Source organism: Tachyglossus aculeatus, chromosome 22 (assembly GCF_015852505.1).
Source record: "Tachyglossus aculeatus isolate mTacAcu1 chromosome 22, mTacAcu1.pri, whole genome shotgun sequence".
Taxonomy (NCBI): domain Eukaryota; kingdom Metazoa; phylum Chordata; class Mammalia; order Monotremata; family Tachyglossidae; genus Tachyglossus; species Tachyglossus aculeatus.
This window is the reverse complement of record NC_052087.1, coordinates 33,193,258-33,207,283: the sequence shown is the minus strand read 5'-3', so window position 1 is coordinate 33,207,283 and position 14,026 is coordinate 33,193,258. Positions and strand designations below refer to the sequence as shown.

General features: G+C 46.0%; 1 protein-coding gene across 1 annotated transcript in view; it reads right to left on the bottom strand.

The window, feature by feature from the left end:
* Positions 1-8,267, bottom strand: part of CTNND1 (catenin delta 1) — a 66,626-nt gene extending 58,359 nt beyond the window's left edge. Inside the window, exons 1-2 of the mRNA XM_038765146.1 lie at positions 8,218-8,267; positions 7,915-7,986 (exon numbers count right to left, since the gene is read on the bottom strand). The gene's annotated coding sequence lies outside the window, so the exon portion shown is untranslated. The remainder of the gene's footprint in view (positions 1-7,914; positions 7,987-8,217) is intronic.
* Positions 8,268-14,026: the final 5,759 nt, after the last annotated feature.

Genomic DNA, 14,026 nt, shown 5'->3' with positions numbered 1-14,026 from the left:
AATTTCTCCTTCACAACAGATCTTCCCTATTTTAAAAGTAGGCTGGATATTCACCGATGACCACAGTTTGGGGAAGATTATTTCACCAGCCCTGAAATGGGAACTGAAGGCGCTTTGACGGGTGCCCTGGAATGTTGGCCTAGTTTTTGTAATTGCATCTTATGGCCTCCACTGTCGGGAGAGAATTGCCATTCTTACGGCACAAACTCGGTACCACAAAAACCGGGCCCTGAATAGAATACTAGATGGCACTGGTCACCTTCTAAGCTTGAGCTGTTTGCCCCTTAAGGACCTGGGCCCACTATTGGGTAGGGACTGTCTCTATATGTTGCCAATTTGTACTTCCCAAGTGCTTAGTACAGTGCTCTGCACATAGTAAGTGCTCAATAAATACGATTGATGATGATGATGACCTATGTCAAACCGATACTTCAGTAATGGGACCTCTAGTACTTGATCGGCTCCAGTCTTTAGGGACCGAAGGAGTTGGTTAGACATTAGCATCGCTGAAAAATGCCCCAACCACCACCAAAGGGCACTACACCAATCTGTCCTGTTGTGGGGAGTTAAATTTCTTTGGATTGATCCCAGCTATTTCCCTAGCAGAGCCCCAGTGAGGCTGAAGGGAGTGTCAGGTGCTGACCTCTTTGCCCTCTTGACTGCAGTTTACCAAGAATGACAGCAACAGGCCTAGAAAAGAATTCCAGAGGTTACTAGCTCAATCCCCCGCCTCAATCCAGGCCTCACCTTAAGACCGTTGTTTTGGTTCAACTAACCCAGTTCCTGTCCAAAGAGACAGAAAACTCGGAGCTTAAAACAGTGCCTGGCACATAGTAAGCGCTTAATAAATGCCATCATTATTATTACCACACTTCCTTGCCCAGCTTCCTCAGAGCGCCTACACCCTCAATGCTTGTGGTTTGAAAAATACTCATGAAAAAGGGAAGTAATGTCACCAACGGGGACCCTGTGTGGGTTTTCACTTCCAGTCATTTTTAAAGATGTGGGCTGAGGTTCACTTTTGTGGATGACCTTCTGCAACGAGGAACCCACCCGCATCCCGCCCGGCCCGGGGCCCCTCCCCGCAGAAAGAAAGGAACAGAAATCGGCTGGTGCCACTGGAAAGGATAAGTCTTCAGGGAACACCAAACAGACTAAACTCAACTGCCTGGGAAAAGGGAAGGAGCCTGCTGCAGCACGGCAAGAGCGGGGAGCCTTTCATTTCAAGACGACTGCTTCCTCTCCCAGACAGTGGCTGCAAACCCAAACAAAATCTGGGGCCTTTGTTGAATGAGACTGGAAAGAGAAAAGTCATAATAATAATGGAACTTGTTAAGCGCCTTGTGTGTGTCAAGAGCTGTTCTAAGTGCTGGTGTAGATACAAGTGCTTAGTACAGTGCCCTGCACACAGTAAGCGCTCAATAAATACGATTGAATGAATGAATACAAGCTAATCAGGTTGGACACGTTCCGTCATGGGGCTCAAAGTCTTAATCCCCATTTTACAGATGAAGGAACTGAGGGCCAGAAAAGTGAAGTGACTGGCCCAAGGTCACACAGCAGACAGGTGAAGGAGAAGGGATTAGAACCCAGGTCCTTCTAATTCCCCTAGGCCATGGGCAGCTAGGAGAGAGGGAGCCAAAGGAATGGAGAAAGAAACTCATTTCCCCCTGGGGAAAAGCTGCTGTTTTGGGTGTTTTTCTGGCTCATAGGATGAGAAGGACTCTGTCTCTAGGGAGATTATTCACGAAGTTTATTTAAGCTTTGTCACCTGTTATCTGTTTTATCACCTCCTTCTATACATATTAAACCCTCTGAAACTCAAGGGAGTTGCTACCTCTTTTCTTAACCCAAACCTATTTTAGTTCCATCTGACTTAAGAAAAAAGAGGTGCTACACAAGTAATACTGAGAGTCAGGAAAACCAGTCCAATTCTATGCTACGATCGCTGCCCCGGCAACAGTGGTATTGTTTAATAGTTACGGTACTCGTTAAGGGCTTACTCGGTGCCAAGGACTGTTCTAAGCCCTAACACAGACACAGTATAATCAGGTCGGACACAGTTCCTGTCCACATGAGGCTCACAGTCTAAGTAGGATTTAATCTGCATTTTACAAATGCGGAAACTGAGGCCCAGAGAAATGAAATGACTTGCCCGAGGTCACACAGCAGATAAGTGGCGTAGCCAGGATTAGAACCCAGGTCCTCGCTCCTTCCACTAGCTCATCCTGCTTCTCTACTGACCAGAATATTCGGTACAGGATTACACAGGGACCTTGAACCAAGTCTAGTTGATATTTCTCCTGAAGGGAGGTAATCCAAGGCCACTCCTGAACCACCTAGAGACTCCTGACTCCAACATCCCAATTGGTAGAATCAAAGGATTGAAGATCCCTATTGGAACCAAAGAAGAGTTTTCTGTAAGATGAGAGAAGACATCAGCATCAGAAGAAACTTCTGGACCCCTCTCTCAAAAGTCCTCTTACCCCAAGGTGATGACATTGGCTTATATCCACCATGGCTCAGTGGAAAAAGCACGGGCTTGGGAGTCAGAGGTCATGGGTTCTAATCCCGGCTTGGCCACTCGTCAGCTGTGTGACTTTGGGCAAGTTGCTTCACTTCTCTGTGCCTCAGTTCCCTCATCTGTAAAATGGGGATGAAGACTGTGAGCCCCACATGGGACAATCTGATCACCTTGTATTGCCCTGCCCCGCACGCTTAGAACAGTGCTTCGTACATAGTAAGCGCTTAACAAATACCATCATTATTATTATTATTATTAATCGATATGTGTGCAGCACTGTATCACGGGCTTGGGAAAGTACAACTGGGAGGTGACCCCTCCTGATCCTCTTTAATGTTTGGCTTCTTTTCTTAAATTCTAAGCTCCCTCAGGCAGAGTCCTATCAAAGTTCTATCAGCTATGCAACCATCATATTCAAGAATGGACAACTACGGTTCTGTGGAAGTGACGGCTCAGTTGCCCGCCTAGGGTGAGGTCACTGTAGAAGATTGTTCCACCCTCACCCTGCTCTGATCTACAGCACCACTGGCCACTCCAGACAGACCTATACCCAGTTTCCTGGAACTCCAGGGTTGCCTTTCTGCAAAACCTGGTGTAGAAGAAAACTCACACTGTGCCACTCACCCAGGTTCCTCCAGTAAAGAAGCATGCCCAGCCCAAACAGGCTTGAATGATCAAAGAGTCCCATTCCCCACCTGTGTTCTAGCCAAATCACAGAGCAAAAACTTGCATTTGGGCAGAACTGGCTGTATTCTTGTTCACCTGCTGAGGGTAGAAACAGCTAACCCAACAGTCGATGGGAGCACCATTCTCGGTGCTGAATATTTAAACACATGCATTATGCCAATAAAGGCTGAATTCAGAGCCACAATAATAGTAATAATAATGTTGGTACTTGTTAAGTGCTTACTATGTACCAAACACTGTTCTAAGCACTGGGGTAGATACAAGATAATCAGGTTGTCCCAAGTGGGGCTCACAGTCTTCATCCCCATTTTACAGATGAGGTACTAGGGCACAGAGAAGTTAAGTGACTTGCCCAAGGTCACAGGGCTGACAAGTGGCACAGGCGGGATTAGAACCCAGGACCTCTGACTCCCAAGCCTGTGCTCTTTCCACTAAGCCACGCTGCTTCTGATGACTTGACACCTGTCCAATGTTTTGTTTTCCTGTCTGTCTCCCCTTTCTAAGCCGTTGTTGGGTAGGGACCGTCTCTAAATGTTGCTAACTGGTACTTCCCAAGCGCTTAGTACAGTGCTCTGCACACAGTAAGCGCTCAATAAATACGATTGAATGAATGAATGCTAGTGCCAGCATCTCACTAATTTCATATATCACACATGACAAAAGACAAAGCAGTTCATATCCTCTAAAGTCTCCTTGTCAGGCTACATCACCAAAAACATTGAGCAATTTCTTGTAGAGTTCCGTGCTGTATGTGGGGCTTCTCTTATGGGGAAAGAGGGAAACCAGGGAAGATTTAAAAATTTTCCACCTTTTAGCGCAGACGGTTTGTTCTTTAGGTCAGGTTCACGCCGAAGCAAGCTTCATCTTGCTATTAGTCTATATAAAGACTAAATTGCATTCTTTGTCCAAATAAAATACAGTCCAGTAAACTACTTGGATGACCCAACATCCCAAAGCATTAAACGATTAAATGACTGTGGACACAACTTGCAATAAAGTAGTAGTGAGAAAGGATTATGTTGAGTCTCAACCACTCTTATTTGAAATCTTAGCTGCATTCCAATTTTTTAGAGCTTTTTTTTCCAGAACTGGAAACCATTTCCTTTAAGAAACACAGACCAATTTAAGCAAAAACACATATTACCTTCCCCCCCACCGCCACCACAAATACACACAATGCACCCGGGTTGTCGTGTCAAACTGTTCAAGCCAAGTCTCTTCAGGCTAGTCCCTCCCACTGGAAAACAGCCTGTGTAAAGATTTTCACAAGGCAGACTGGATATGCATGCCAGCGAGAAGGGCAGGGGCTGTGCCTTGTAAAGCCCATCTCAATTATTCAGGAGGGGGAGTGTGTCTCAGGTCTCCTTGCAGTCTTTTAGCCATTTCACTTTTCATCAGCACTTCCGCCAAAGTGGATAAGGGGAAAAAAAAAAAGCTGAAAATCCAAAAACTATTTCTGCTTTGGTCAGCATCTCTGGTAGAGGGTTTGAAACCACCAGTTAAAAATTAGACTTTGCAAACCTGGATCGTCTCTACCCTCCATTTCCCGATTATCCAGAGTCGACTGAGCCAAAAAGGAGGGGGCCCTGCCTGAGGTCTAGCCCCACTGCAGAAAAGCCTCCCTGAATTGTGGCCCTAAAATGTAGCCTGTCCATCTCTCTACACCAGCCTGACATGTGGCCAAGAACCAAATTAGACAGAGAATGGGAGAAAAAAAAAAATGACATGAGTAGGTAGAGTCTGGAACACTTCCAGGAAGTTTAAGAAATCAGGCTCGGGATGAGGAGCTGAAGGGAAGTTCATTTTCCAGTGAGGTCATTGGAGCCTCCCATCCCACTCAGTCCCACTAGTTTCCCACACCTGATCAGGATGAGGGCAACCAGAAGAGTCCTCCTGGTGAAGATCCCTTGGTATGGGGTCTCCCTCCCTCATTCCAACAAGAAATGGTCCAACTGGGAGGACCCTAAATACCAAGGACACTTGGCCTTGTCTAGGGGCCAATGTTGTTAGCATACGGACCTCAATTCTCACCTAGGGGCAGAACCTTCTAAAAATAATAATAATAATGGCATTTATTAAGCGCTTACTATGTACAAAGCACTGCTCTAAGCACTCGGGAGGTTGCAAGGTGATCAGGTTGTCCTGGGGGGGCTCCCAGTGAATCCCCATTTTCCAGATGAGGTCACTGAGGCACAGAGAAGTTAAGTGACTTGCCCAAAGTCACACAGCTGACAATCGGCAGAGCTGGGATTTGAAACCATGACCTCTGACTCCAAAACCCGTGCTCTTTCCACTGAGCCATGCTGCTTCTACCTATAATAGTGAAGGACCTGTCATGAAGAGAGAGGAGGGAACAAGAGAGAACGGGAAGTAATAAGCTGCCCAGGGCTAATCATTCCAAGTTATTGTAGTGACTGAGCCAACACCAAGCCATGTTGGATTTTTCTCTCAGCTATTCTGCCCTTCCTGTTCCACTAGTATATGGCTTCTCCCCTGAAGGGAAAGGGAGAAGAGAAAATAAAATCAAACTGCCACTTTTTAGGCCTTAGTAGTTGGACTTTTTTAATAGACAAGATTCCTCAGACCAGAAGAGAAATCCAGAATTTTTTTTGGAGGGGGGGAGGGGAGATAAAAAGAGACAGAAAATAGAAAAAAGTCCCAGTTTCCCCCCTCACCACCACCAAAAAACCCCCCAAAAAACTAGATTTGAAACCCAAATTGCCCTGATAGGCCTGAAACAAACCAAGGAAGATTTAAGCCTCCCAATCTCCCCACTGGCCATATCACCCTTCATACAAATAACTCTCTCTTTTTTCCAATACAATAGGGCTACCAGCAAAACAGATAGGAAACACAGGGATCAAATACATACAATTTACCCCTATCTCAAACCATTTCCTTCACACCTGCACCAAGATGAAAAATGAGTAGCTGAGAAGGCTATAGAATTTTATCACTCCTTTCCAAACTCCTACATTTTAAAGGGATGATAGAGGTGATTCAAGCCTCCACGCCTTATCTAACCCTCTCTGCAGCCAGTCATTAGAGTCTACGGGGCAGAGGATTTTAACCCCACTCTGGACTGCTCAATCTATCAGTGCTCCTTCCCCCACTGGCACAGGGGCTTAAAGCCAAGCTGAAATCATCACCAAGTCGTTTGAGAGCTACCTCCAACTACCTCTGATCGATTGATCTGTAGAGAAAGAATACAATCAATGTTTTTTATTGGGTGCTTACTGTGTGCTAAGCACTGTACTAGGCACTTGGGAGAGTACAATCCCTTCAACGCTTAATGGGAAGAAGAAGTCATTCACGGTAACATTATCCCCCAAATTCCCCTACCCTGGAGGCAAGGAAGGTTAAAAAAAAAAAAAAAAGGAGGGCGGCTAGTCGATACAGTAGCAGCTCAACTTTTCAGTATATTCACCACAGATTAACACACTAGTCAGAGGATTGAAGACTGCCTCTTTCTTATTGCCTAATTCTTTCCCTTCCCTCTCTTTCACTCTCCAGTTATATTTTCAGGGGAAAATAAGGTAAGAGAAGATGGGGGGGGGGGGGGTCTTTAGGGTTATCTGGTTAGAATTCGTTAAAAAAAAAAAAACCAGACGTCTACCTTTGGAAAAAAACCTCAACTGTGTAAACGATCTTTCAAATGAGAAAACCGGCCCAAGATAATCACAGTTTAATAGGATAAAAACACATCACTAAAGATGCAGTTTAAAATGAAAGATACCTGTAATTTTATTTTTGCGATTACAACAGTATCTAATTTCACCTATAATTTTACGTGTACTTTTAGTTTTCAAGAGGGCAGTGATTTGTGGGTATGTAAGGGAAGGAAGGATCTCTCTAGGTCTAAAGTAATCTCAGGCTTTGGTCACCGAGGAAGATGTTGGCTACATTAACGCATCTAGTACATGCATTCCTGCAAAAAAAAAAAAAATCCATCTGAAAAAAAAATTTAGATCGCATTTGGATAAAAGAACGATTGCACAGACGGGGCTGAGCCACTAACAGATGAAAATATTATTTTAAAATCCTGCGGCTTTCTGGAAAAAAAACTCCCTTCCTTTATAGAGTTCCTTAAATGACTTAAGCACTATTTCCATCAGAAAGTTTTGCCAACCTTTCTCAGCCCACTTCCTCTTCAAAAAGAACAGAGACCTATAATCACTGCCCCCACCCTCTTTACTCAGAAAATACCTGAAAAATGTGTGTTTGAGACACTCCCCGCCCCTTTGGGTGTGGGAAACCAAACCTTGCAAAGTTTGCTGACTTTCAGAGAAAGAAAAAAAAAAAAAGGAAGAGGCTAAAACTCCTTCCCAACCAGGTGAGGTGGTTCAGGGGTTGGGGAGGTGTGTGGGTGGGGGATGGAGGAGGGGAAGAGGAGAAAGCAACATGGATCCACTTGTTTTCTCCAAAACACCACGGCTCTTAAATGGTCGGACCCTCAAGTCGGCGTGTCCCACCCCCCAACCCAATATATGCCACTTGTCCAAACCAAATCAGGCAGAAGTTCTCAAATCACACCAAGGAACCATCTGCAAAAACCTGGGCCCCAACCCAGAGGCAACAGACCCCCAAACCAACTTGGGGTTGGGCCCTTGGAGGCCAAGGCGAGTTGGGGTTCGCCCAGGAGCCCCCCTAAAGTCAGAGAGGGGGCAACCCACCCACCCACCCCACTCCCAGGTTGCTCTTACCCCCTCCAGGGCTCTCGGCGGCTCCCTACGTTGCAGACACCTACAAGTTTGCTTCTTCTCCTTGCCGTTTCGCTTTTTGTAGAAGTGGCCAAAATAAGGGGGGAAAAAAAAGGTTGAATCTCTCTCTCTTTAAAATCTCTTTGGTTAGCAAAAGCCAAAAAATACATACATCTAGCGGCCCCTTTACACACACATTTACGAGAGAGACCCACGCCTCAAATGAGGACTTCAGGAAAATCCCCCCAGATCTCTGCCAAGAGCAAAAGGAAAATCAATCCAGCAATGCAGTTAAATTTTCTCCACCTCTTTCTCCTTCCAGGCTCTTTCCTCTTCTTGCTTCTCTTCTTTCTCTGCCTCTTTTTTTTTTTTCCCCTGCCCCCCTCCCCCTCTTGATCCAACACCTAAAATGGAAGTTGCACCCAACCAAAGGCAAAGGAGGTTGGGTGGTGCCAAAGGGAACCAGGAGCCCCTACCCCCTCCGCTTTCCTAAAATGATGTCAGCCCCGGGCCCTGCCAATGGAGACCGGCCATAAAACAGGGAGCGGGCCCTATCCAATAGGAAACTTTTTTATAGCAAATGGGAGGAGGGGGAAAAGGGGGAAAAAAAGAGATAGAACCACCCAGACAAGTTTTTTTTTTAATATAATTAAGGCCAAGGATATATAATCTCCAAAGAAAGATCGCAAAGCTAAAGACAAAGCGGCCTGATGGAGGAGCAGGATTTGTTGCATTGGGGGCAGAAGCCACTGCTTCTCTCCCATCCCTGAATTCCCCTTTTTTAGGGATGGGGAGATTGTGTGCCCCTGCTTTCCAAGGCCCCCCTTCCTCAATTCCCCTTCTTTTTTGGGGTGTGTGTGTGTGTTTGTGTCCCTTTGCCTTCCAAATCCCCTTTTTTTGGGGGGGAGAGGGAGTGTGTGTATGCCCCTTTCTTCCCAAACCCCTCCTTCCTGAATTCCTTTATTTTTTTTTTGGAAGGGGGGGAGGATGTGCTTGCCCTCCAAATTCATTCAATCGTATTTATTGAGCGTTTACTTTGTGCAGAACACTGTACTAAGCGCTTAGCAAATTCCCCATTCCCTCTCTCCCTAAATATTCCCTTTTGTTTTGGGGTGTGTGTGCGTTTGTGTGCCCGCCCTCTAAATCCTGCCCCTCCCTGAATTCCCTTTTGTAGGGGGGAAGGTGTTTTTGTGTGTGTGTGTGTACCCTCCTTCCAAACACCCCCCTCCCCATTTCCATTTTTGGGGGATGCGTGGCTGTCCACTCCTTCATTCCTACGCGTGCAAATGAGTTCAAATACCTTATTTTCTTTATAGGTGGGTGTCCCGGTGTGCGGTTTTCTTTCTCCCTCCCCCCCTCCAAAGCATCACCTCAAGAGGTGGGGGGAAGGAGGAGGGAGGGGAGGGGAAGGAAGCCGGAAGAACAAAAACCTTGGAAGAAAGGCTGAGTGTCATTATTTTGTGGAAGGAAGGGACTAGGAACTCCCATCTCCTCAATTTCATTGTTTGGGTTTAACGACCGCGTGGTTAATTAGGGAGTTGAAGCAGGGATCAGGCCTGGACGATCAATTTAGTGTATGAAATTCCACGGTTAAGGGGCTGCAGTCCATTAAATTCGGAGGTGATAACAACGAAATTGCCCTCTTCCCCTTTTGTCCCCGAATCGCAGATAATTCGCGGAGGGGGGAAGAAGGGAGAGGGAGCGTAAGGGGAATCCTGGAAACGATCAATTTCAAGGGAGAAAGAATTTTAAAAATACACACCGGCGGACCAGGGATGGAGATTCTGCAGTTGTGTCCTGGGAATTGATAGCAGCTCTACAGGGAGGAGGAGAGGAAGATAGAGCCCGACGGCTTTGTGAACTCTAAGCAATCGTCATGCTTACTTCTTTCAAATGAACCCTACTGAAAGATTATCTGGGAGATTTTAACAGATCTGGGATCTGACAGCTACGCTGGGCTTTCAATTCCTGGTGCACACGGATTGGTATATTTGGACCAAGTCTAGAACCCTTAGACATGCAGTACGTGATTAATGATGGTGAATTTTAGTTTCCTTGTTTTTCCGCAGAATTGGGGGAAATCCTCTGTCCATATCCCCTAGAGCCACAGACAATGATAATAATAACAGTGGTATTGAAGCACCTACTATGTGCCAAGCACTGCGTGGCTCAGTGGAAAAAGCAGGGACTTTGGAGTCAGAGGTCATGGGTTCAAATCCCAGCTCTGCCCATTGTCAGCTGTGTGACTGTGGGTAAGTCACTTCGCTTCTCTGTGCCTCAGTTAACTCATCTGTAAAATGGGGATGAAGACTGTGAGCCCCCCGTGGGACAACCTGATCACCTTGTAACCTCCCCAGCGCCTTGCACATAGGAAGAGCTTAATAAGTGTCATTATTATTATTATTATAATCAGGTCTGACTCAGTCCCTAACCCACATAGTCTAAGCAGGAGGGAGACCAGGTACTGAATCCTCATTTTACTGATAAGGAAACTGAGGCCCCGGGAAATCGAGTGACTCCCCCAACGTCACGCGGAAAGCGAGCAGAGCCGGGATTAAAACCAAGGTCCTCTGACTCCCTAATAATGATAATAATAATGATGGCATTTATTAAGTGCTTACTATGTGCAAAACACTGTTCTAAGCGCTGGGGAGGTTACAAGGTGATCAGGCTGTCCCAGGGGGGACTCACAGTTTTAATCCCCATTTTACAGATGAGGTAACTGAGGCACAGAGAAGTTAAGTGACTTGCCCAAAGTCACACAGCTGACAACTGGCGGAGCGGAATTTGAACCCATGACCTCTGACTCCAAAGCCAAAACCTCTGACTCTTTCCACTGAGCCATGCTGCTTCCCTAGCCTGTGTTCTTTCCACTAGGCCACACTGCTTCTTGTCTTATGCCGTCAAATCATCTCCAACCCTTAGAGACGCCATGGACACATCTCTCCCAGAATAGTAATAACAATGGTATTTGTTAAGCGCTTACTATGTGCCAAGCACTGTTCTAAGCGCCGGGGTAGATCCAACGTGATCAGGTCATCCCACGTGGGGCTCACAGTCTTCATCCCCCATTTTACAGATGAGGTCATTGAGGCACACAGAAGTGAAGTGACTTGCCCAAAATCACACAACTGACTAGCGGCAGAGCCGGGATTAGAACCCAGAACGCTCCACCTCCATCTGCAGTCATCCACACTGCTTCACCCCGAGTCAATAACCCAAGTCATATCATCTCATCAACTACCTCTACCACCTCCGCAGGATTTTTTCCTCATCTTCAGCACTTGCATATACACACCCTTTGGACTACTTATTCATTCATTCAATCGTATTTATTGAGCGATTACTGTGTGCACTGTACTAAGTGCTTGGGAAGTACAAGTTGGCACAAGTACAACTTATGCTGATTATTTGTAAATATTTTCTTTCTCCCTCCCCTGTTCAAATGTCAGGTCCCTGTGGGCAGGGAACACATCCCCTCATTCCGTTGTTCCCCCCAAGTGTTCAGAGCAGTGCTTGGCGCATAGTAAGCGTTTAACAAATACCATCATTCATTCATTCAATCGTATTTATTGAGCGCTTACTGTGTGCAGAGCACTGTACTAAGCATCATCATTACAGAGCATTGCCCCCAGTGGGTGCTGAATAAATAAAGGGAATGTGTCTGTTTATTGTTATATTGTACTCTCCCAAACACTTAGTACAGTGCTCTGCACACAGTAACCACTCAATAAATAGGATTGGCTGACCCTTTACATTCTGTTACTACTAAGCCATTAACAATAAAAGGTGGCTCAGTGGAAAGAGCCCGGGTTTTGGAGTCAGAGGTCATGGGTTCAAATCCCCGCTCCACCACTTGTCAGCTGGGTGACTTTGGGCAAGTCACGTAACTTCTCTGTGTCTCAGTTACCTCATCTGTAAAATGGGGTTTAAGACTGTGAGCCCCCCGTGGGACAACCTGATCACCTTGTAACCTCCCCAGTGCTTAGAACAGTGCTTTGCACATAGTAAGTGCTTAATAAATGCTACCATTGAGAAGCAGCATGGCTCAGTGGAAAGAGCACGGGCTTTGGAGTCAGAGGTCATGGGTTCAAATCCTGGCTCCACCAACTGTCAGCTGTGTGACTTTGGACAAGTCACTTAACTTCTCTGTGCCTCTGTTACCTCATCTGTACAATGGAGATGAAGACTGTGAGCCCCACGTGGGACAACCTGATCACCTTGTAACCTCCCCAGCGCTTAGAACAGTACTTTGCACATAGTAAGCACTTAATAAATGCCATTATTATTATTATCATTATTATTATTATTATTCCCTCAGGCCCATGCTGCACAGAGGAGATAAGGGGGTCAAGGTCTGATATTGCTTGAAGATTTGAGTGAAGAAGCGTGGCCTAGAGGATGGAGCACGGTCCTGGGACTCAGAAGGACCTGGGTTCTAATCCCAGCTCCATCACTTGTCTGCTGTGTGACCTTGGGCAAGCAGCTTCACTTCTCTGTGCCTCAGTTCCTTCCTCTATAAAATGGGGATTAAGACCGTGAGCGCCACATGGAACATGGACTGTGTCCAACCTGATTACTTTATATCTACCCCAGCGTTTAGAAGAGTGCCTGGCTCATAGTAAGTGCTTAAATGCCATCATTAAAAAAAAAAGTGGAACAGCCAATGTCTCCTGATCTGCAGAGGGCTGGAGGAAGCAGGGCAAGGGAGACATTGAAAATCATCTACCTTTGATACAATCATTTCTAGAAGTTTGAACTTGCTTCAGAAACTATGGAGGAGATGGCTAGACCAGAGGGAGAGATGATGGGAGAGGAATATAATTTTGCCTATTGAATTATTACAGTCACGTCTATTAACTTCCTTGTGCATCAACCCTTCCTTCTAGCTAGTTTAGATAGCCCTCCTTACAAGATGGCAGTTTTGAAATCAAGGGATTGTGATTTCAATCCCTCTTCCAGAGAGGCTCTTTTTCACCCCTTTTGAATGGAGCCTGGGGTCAGCTCCCTGGAGATTGCAGGTCTCAGGAGGCTGAAGAGGAAAAGAAGAAGGAGAGATTGGCCCAGCCCCGATCCACTGGGAAAACAAGAGCAGAGTGTTGAGCTGGATAGGACTCAGAACCCGGAGGGGAAAGAGGAGGAAGAGGAGGAGGAGGAAGAGGTGCCAGCCTCAGTGCTTGGGCAGTGGAGCCCTGCCCCTGCAGTGGCTTCTGCTTAGCCCCCTCTGCCAGAGCAGTCAAACTGAGGGCACTGGATTGTCCAGTCTGGTCCAGATTAAAATCAGGCGCTCCCAGGCGGGTTTCACCCTGGAGAAGACACACTCTCTAGCCTGGCTAAAAAAAAGGAAAAAAAAATGCACTGGAGACCTGTCAATGCTGAAGGAAAGTGTGTTTTAGGCCCTGCTGAGAGCTCACCTCCTCCAGGAGGCCTTCCCAGACTGAGCCCCTTCCTTCCTCTCCCCCTCGTCCCCCTCTCCATCCCCCCATCTTACCTCCTTCCCTTCCCCACAGCACCTGTATATATGTATATATGTTTGTACATATTTATTACTCTATTTATTTATTTATTTTATTTGTACATATCTATTCTATTTATTTTATTTTGTTAGTATGTTTGATTTTGTTCTCTGTCTCCCCCTTTTAGACTGTGAGCCCACTGTTGGGTAGGGACTGTCTCTATATGTTGGCAATTTGTACTTCCCAAGCGCTTAGTACAGTGCTCTGCACATGGTAAGCGCTCAATAAATACGATTGATGATGATGATGATGATGTTTTAAATTCAGAGACTGGCTTTTGGGATGAGAGAAAGCTTCTCATCAGATAATCTCTAGTCAAGCAGATGGCAGATTTCAAAACTGCCATCTTGTAAGGAGGGCTATCTAAACTAGCTAGAAGGAAGGGTTAATGCACAAGGAAGTTAATAGACTTGACTGTAATAATTCAATAGGCAAAATTCATTCATTCATTCATTCAATCATACTTATTGAGCACTTACTGTGTGCAGAGCACTGCACTAAGCACTTGGGAAGTACAAGTTGGCAACATATAGAGACGGTCCCTACCCAACAGCGGGCTCACAGTCTAGAAGGGGGAGACAGACAACAAAACAAAACAT